The sequence below is a fragment of the Carlito syrichta genome, unplaced genomic scaffold, assembly GCF_000164805.1.
Source record: "Carlito syrichta isolate Samal-C Ts95f unplaced genomic scaffold, Tarsius_syrichta-2.0.1 Scaffold111547, whole genome shotgun sequence".
NCBI lineage: Eukaryota > Metazoa > Chordata > Mammalia > Primates > Tarsiidae > Carlito > Carlito syrichta.
The window spans coordinates 46,462-53,693 of record NW_007055643.1 but is presented as its reverse complement, the minus strand read 5'-3'; positions in this window follow the sequence as shown (position 1 = coordinate 53,693).

Sequence of the window (7,232 nt, the reverse complement as noted above, 5' to 3'; positions counted from 1 at the left end):
CATGAACAGGGACAGTTTGACTTCCTCCTTGCTGATTTGGATATCTTTTATTTCTTTCTCTTGCCAGATTGCTCTTCCAATACAATGTTGAATAAGAGAGGCGAGAGTGGGCCTCCCTGTTTTGTTCCTGTTCTGTCAGGGAATGTTTTTAATTTTTCTCAGTTAAGTATGAGGCTGGCTGTTGGTTTATCATTTATGGCTCTTATTATTTTTATTTTTTTAAAGTTGATGTCTCACTCTGTTGCCCAGGCTGGATGCTGTGGCACACTCATGGCCATCCCAGTGTCAACCTGCTGGGCTCTGACAATCCTTCTGCCTCAGCCTTCCAAGTAGCTGGAACTACAGACGCGTGCTACCACGCCCAGCTGCTTTTTAAAAATTTATTGTAGAGACGAGGTCTTGCCAAGTTGTCCGGGCTGGTCTTGAACCTATAGACTCATGCAATCCACTCACCTTGGCCTCCCAAAGTGTTGGGATTACAGGCTGAGCCACCGAGTCCGGCTGCTCTTATTATTTTGAGATATGTTTCTTCAGTGCCCGGTTTGTTGTGGGCTTTTTGGTTTTTTTCTTTGAGTTGGAGTCTCACTCTATCGCCCAGACTGGAGTGCAGTGGCTGCTCCCGGCCACCGCAGCCTTGACCTGCTGGGCTCCGGCGATCCTTCCGCCTCAGCCTTCCGAGTAGCCGGAATTACAGGCATGTGCTACCACACCCGGCTGATTTTTTGATTTATTGTAGAGATGAGGTCTGGCTGCCCAGGCGGGTCTCGAACCCGCGGGTTCAGGCAATCCACTCACCTCAGCCTCCCAAAGGCATGGGATTACAGGCTGAGCCACCGAGCCCGGCTTGTTGAGGGTTTTTATCCTGAAGGGATACTGGATTTTGTTGATTACCTTTTCTCCACCTATTGAAATTATCATATGGTTTTTATTTTTGCTTTTGTTTATGTGGTATATCATGTTTATTGATTTGTGGATTTTGAAACACCCTTGCATCCCTGGAATAAAACCCACTTGGTCATGATGGATAATTTTTTAGATATGCTGTTGAATTTGGTTTGCTAGTTTTTTGTTAAGAATTTTAAGCCAGATGTGGTGGCTCATGCCTGTAATCCAAGTACTTTGGGAAGTGGAGATGAGAGGATTGCCTGAGACCAGGGGTTTGAGACCAGTCTGGGTACCTTGGTGAGACCTCATCTCTACAATAAATCAAAAAAATTAGCCAGGTGTAGTGACACACACCTGTAGTCCCAGCTACTTGGCGGGTTGAAGTGGGAGAATTGCTTGAGCCCAGCGGGTCAAGGTTGCAGTATCTGTGATCATGCCATTGCACTCCAGCCTGGGTGAGAGAGTGAGACTTGGATTAAAAAAAAAAAAAAAGAAGAAGAATTTTAGTATCTATATTCATCAGGGAAATAGACCTGTAGTTTTCTTTTTTGTTGTGTCTTTGCCTGATTTTGTTATTAGTGTGATTCTGGTTTCATAGAATGTGTTATGGAGGAGTCCCTTCTTGATTTTCTGAAATAGTTTCAGTAAGCTTGTTACCAACTCTTCTTTGTACATTTGATAACATTCAGCTATCAATTTGTCTGGTTCTGGGGTTTTTTTTGGTTGGGAGATTAAAATTTTTTTTTTTTTTAATAGACAGGAGGTCTTGCTATGATGCCTAGGCAGGTCTTGAACTTCTGGGCTCAAGCAATCCTCCCGCCTTGGCCTTCCAGAGTGCTGGGACTATAGGCATGAACCACCACACTTGACTGAGGGAATTTTTTTTTTGAGTTGAAGTCTCACTCTGTCACCCAGACTGGAGCGCAGTGGCCGCTCCCGGCCACCGCAGCCTTGACCTGCTGGGGCTCCGGTGATCCTTCCACTTCAGCCTTCCAAGTAGCTGGAACCACAGGCGTGTGCTACCACACACCAGATTTATTGTAGAGATGAGATCTCACCAAGTTGCCCAGGTGGGTCTTGAACCCACGGGTTCAGGCAATCCACTCACTTCTGCCTCCCAAGGCGCTGGATTACAGGCTGAGCCACCGAGCCTGGCTAACTGAGGGAACTTTAAAAAAAAAAATTACTGATTCCATTTCACTGCTCATTATTGGTTTATTCAGGGCATCTATTTCTTCCTGGTTCAGTCTTACGGAGTCGTATGTTTCCAGTAATTTATTCATTTCCTCTAGGCTTTCCAGTTTGTTGCCATAGAGGTACTCATAGTAATCTCTGATGATCTTTTTTATTTCTGTGGTATCAGTGTATCACCACTGAAAATTTTTACTGAATTTATTTGAGTTTTCTCTTGGTTGGTCTAGCTAGTGGTCTGTCAATTTTGTTTATTCCTTAAAAAAAAAAAAAACCAACATTTGGAGAACGTTCCATGTGGAGATGAGAATGTACATTCTGCAACTGGGTGGAAAGTTCTGTAGATGTCTGTTAGGTCCGTTGGGTCTATAGCCCCATTTAGGTCCAGTATTTATTGATTTTCTGCTTTGATGATCTGTCTAGTGATGTCAGTGGGGTGTTGAAGTCACCCACTATTATGGCATGGCTGCTTAGATGTTTTCAGAAATCAAGTAGTGTTTGCTTCATGAATTTGGGTGCTCTGGTGTTTGGTGTGAATATATTTAAAATGGTTAAATCTTTTTGTTGGATTTCACCCTTTATCATTATATAATGTCTTTCTTCATCTCTTTTTTGTTGTTTTTGGTTTAAAGTCTAACTGTCTAGCTGGGCTCGGTGGCTCAGCCTGTAATCCTGCACTTTGGGAGGCCGAGGTGAGGGAATTGCCTGAGCCCACGGGTTCGAGACCCACCTGGGCAACTTGGTGAGACCTCATCTCTACAACAAATCAAAAAAATTAGCTGGATGTGGTAGCATGTGTCTGTAGTTCCAGCTACTTGGAAGGCTGAGGCGAAAGGATCACTGAAGCCCAGCAGGTGGAGGCTGCAGTGGCTGGGAGCGGCCACTGCACTCCAGTCTAGGTGACAGAGTGAGACTCCAACTCAAAACAAAATAAAATAAAATAAAGTAAAATAAAAAAGTCTAGCTGTCTGATAGAAGGGCTGCTCATGCTTGTTTTTGTTGTTCATTCACTTAATATAACTTTTTCTACCATTTGCTTTGCTTCTCTGATTGTCTTTGGCCAGTAATGGATCTTTTACAGGCAATAAATGGTTGGGTTTTTTTTTTTTAAATCCAGTTTGCCACTCTGGATTAAGTGGTGGCATTCAGCCCATTTATGTTCAGGGTTAATATTGATATGTGAAGTTTTGTTCTTGCCATTGTGCTGCAAGCTAGCTGACCTAGGGATTCTAATGTATACTTGCTTTATAGACACTGTGACCGTTGAACTTTTGTGCTCTTTTACGATAGAGTTGTTGTTTCCATTCCAAGTTCTAAGTTTAGAACTCCTTTGAGCATCTTTTGTAGGGCTGATTTGGTGGTGACACATTCCCTTAGTGTTTGTCTGGGAAGGACTTTATTTTTCCTTCGTTGATGAAGCTTAGTTTGCTGAATACAGAATTCTTGGCTGGCATTTTTTTGTGAAGGAGGTTGAAAATAGGTCTCCATTCTCTTCAGGCTTGTGGAGTTTCTGCTGAGAAGTCTGTTAGTCTAATGTTTTTTCTTTTCTTTTTTTTCTTGAGTTGGAGTCTCACTCTGTCGCCCAGACTGGAGTGCAGTGGCTGCTCCCGGCCACCGCAGCCTCAACCTGCTGGGCTCCGGCGATCCTTCCGCCTTGGCCTTCCAAGTAGCCGGAATTACAGGCATGCGCTACCACGCCCGGCTGATTTTTTGATTTATTGTAGAGATGAGGTTTTGCTGCCCAGGCGAGTCTCGAACCCGTGGGCTCAGGCGATCCACTCACCTCAGCCTCCCAAAGATGTGGGATTACAGGCTGAGCCACCGAGCCCAACATGTTTTTTCCTTTATGAGTGATTTTGTGCTTCTCTCTTGCTGCTCTTAGGATATTTTATTTCATGTGGACTTTGGAGAATCTGACAATGATATGCCTTGGTGAGGTTCTTTTTGCCATATATCTTGCAGGAGTTCTTTGGGCTTCTTGTACCTGGATATCCAGGCTTCTCTAGAGACCAGGGAAGTTTTCTTAAATTATTTCCCCAAATATCTTTTTCATACTTTTTACTTTAACTTCTCTTCTCTTTAGAATGCCTGTGGTCTGTGGATTTGGCTGCTTTACATTATCCCATATTTCTTGTAGGCTTTGCTTATTCTTCTTGATTCTTTTTTTTTTTTGTTTCTGTCTGACTGGGTTAGTTCAAAGAGCCTGTATTCTGTCTGTGAGACTCTTCTGCTTACTCTAGCCTATTGTTGTGGCTTTGGACTGCGTCTGAAATCTTCTCCAAAGTTTTTTAGTTCTGTTTGGGTTTTTTGAAAGTTGTCAATTTCAGGCAACCCCTTCAGGTCCCCTCCCACTGTAGGAGCTTTTCTCTTCTCTCAATAAATCCTGCTTTCTAAAAAAAAAAAAAAAAAAAAAAAGAAAGTTGTCAATTTCTCCTTTCACCTCCTGCATTTTTCTGCTAATTTCTTTATCTTGCATCTCATGGAGCTTCTTTATCATTGATATGTTGAACTCATTCCCTGACATTTCAAGAATTTCACTGTGGCTAGTTTCTGTGGTGGAAGATTGGCGAACCCCTTTGGAGGCTTAAGACTGTTTTTCATACTTTCAAAGTTGTTTCTCTGGCTCTTTCTCATCTGGATGAACCACGACAGCTAATCTGTATGAGTTCCTTTGATCTAGATGGCCTGTATATGTAGGCTTTCCCAGATATTGGTAGTAATAGTGATGTTGTGAAATTATGGGCTGACCCACGGCTTCCTGTGAAACTAGGGTGGTGGTGGGGTCTCGGGGGGCTTAACTTGCTTCTTGGTGGTGTATGCTGATGTGAGGAAATGACCTGTTGTGATGTCTCGTTCAACTTTCAGACTAGCAGGTGGTGCCTGTGGGTGTGGACTGGCTACTGTCCCTGTGAATAGGTATTGACCTGATCCTTAGTGATTGGATGAAGCACTCTGTTGTCTCAGCAATGAGCCTGTTTGTGGAGTGCACTGTGGTTTGTGCTCCCAGTTCAACCGGACTGTAGGTCCACCAATGTCAAGCACAGAGTCTGGGGTGCAGCCTCCAAGTACTCAAAAGTGTGCCTTGGAGAGCTGCCAGGAGACCTCTGCTGCCCCCCAGGAAGGGCAGTGTGGCTTGAGCTCCTAATCTAGAAGAACAGGAGCTCTGGACATTGAACAGCTCCAGGGACTCTGCCCTGGGGGGAGGTGTGGCTCGGGCTCCTTCTCCAGGTGATTGGATGTGATAGGCTGCTCATCGGGTGTGTAGGGATAGAGGCCACCTGACTCTTGGTGCTGGGGGGTACACTTCCCTGACAGACTGCGGGGAGGGGGGCAGGCTGTGGTGCCCCACAATGACACCCGCAACTTGATTCTGGGTCACGGAGGTGGCCTTGGTTTCAGGCCTCATGGCCTGGGAGTGGCTACAGGGCGGCAGTTGGTTCAAAGGCAGAGTGGGGTCGCTTCCGCTGGTCTCCTGTTGGTTAGATGACTTTCCCAGTTGTGCAGGAGTGGAGAGTTCTCCTTTTCCTCAATATTACTGGGGCATGCCACTCCAGCTAGTCTGAGAAGGAGTTTGGGATTTTTTTTGAGTCAGAATCTCAGTCTGTTGCCCAGGCTGAGGGCAGTGGCACATTCGCGGCCTCTGCAACCTCGACCTGCTGGGCTTAGGGGATCCTTCGACCTCAGCCTTCCAAGTAGCAGGAAACACAGGCATGTGCCACCATGCCTGGCTGATTTTTTTTTTTTAATTTATTGTAGAGATGAGGTCTCGCCATGTTGCTCAGGCCGGTCTCGAACCTTGGGCTCAGGCTATCCTCATGCCTTGGCCTCCCTAAGTGCTGGGTTGACAGGTGTGAGCCACCGTACCTGGATAGGCATCTGGGATTCTTGACCGTGGTGCTTGCTGAAGATTTCCAGGTTGCAAAACTGAAGGACTCACCGTGCATGAGAAACTGTGTCCTTCTGCTCAGGAAGCAGATTTCAGGGGTTGGGAGTAGCGCCCTCTGTGAAGTGCATTGTTAGGCTGATATTCTGGGTGTTCCTTGGCATTGTTGGGGCTCTTTGCCACCGCTGCCTGGAGGAGTGGGACAGGGCGGGGACACTCAGATGGATTCCGGGTCAAAGATCTGACCCTGGCAGCCTGTCTCTCCCAGAGGGAAATGCAGATTTGGGGAGGGGGGGGTTCCTTGCTGCTCCCAGCTGCAGGCTGGAATGAGCCCAGGTCAGGTCTCAAAGCCAGGGGCAGTCTCCACGCTCCAGCTGTGTTCTGGGTGTGGGAACCCCCTCCCCTGCTTCAGAGCAAGCAGCCTTGGCCCTGGGCAGAAACCCGAGTGCCCGCAGAGGTCACCGTTGGTGCCACAATGGACCCCGGTCATGAAGGATGTCTTCCTCCCCAATCCAGATCTGGGAGCAGACCCATGGCTTTGCTGGATACCTTTTCCTTTCACCAGCTCTCGGCCTCCCTCGAGACAGCTCCAAGATCTGGGAGATATGGCTGTCCTCCCATGACCCATCGAGGTATAGATCCCTGCCTGGAAGGTTCATCTCCGAGGGGAGTTTTCAGTCTGGTCTGTGATCCACACTCACTTTTTTCTGTGGAGGTCGTGGCAGGGTCTTTTAGCCCCTCTTGTCTTTCCTGAGATCAGGGGTGTCCTTTCCTGTTCTCATGAATATCCATTTTCCTTCTAGGATTGGGGTTCACTGTGTTGGTTCTTCCATGCTATTTCACAATGTTCCCATGGGTGAGGCACGCTTGAAAGCCTCTTATCCACCATCTTGGAGGGGAAAAACACTCAACTTATTTTAAACAGAAAAGATAAATGAATGAAAGGAGAAGCAACAAGGAAATGTATTTTCAGGCCTAACAGGTGGCTCATGCCTGTCATCCCAGTACTTTGGGAGGCCAAGGCAGAGGGTTGCCTGAGCCCAGGAGGTCAAGGCTGGGGTGAGCCATGACTGTGCCACTGCATTCTAGCCTGGGTGACAGAGTGAGATTTGGACTCAGGAAAAAAAAAAAAAAAGGGAAAAATTGGTGGAAAAAACGCCAGTGATTCATATAACAGATAACAAAATTATGTTGTAAGTCTCAGTAACAAATAATGAACTAGACTACATACATCAGCACAGATGAAACCCAAATATAAAATGCTGAATCAGAG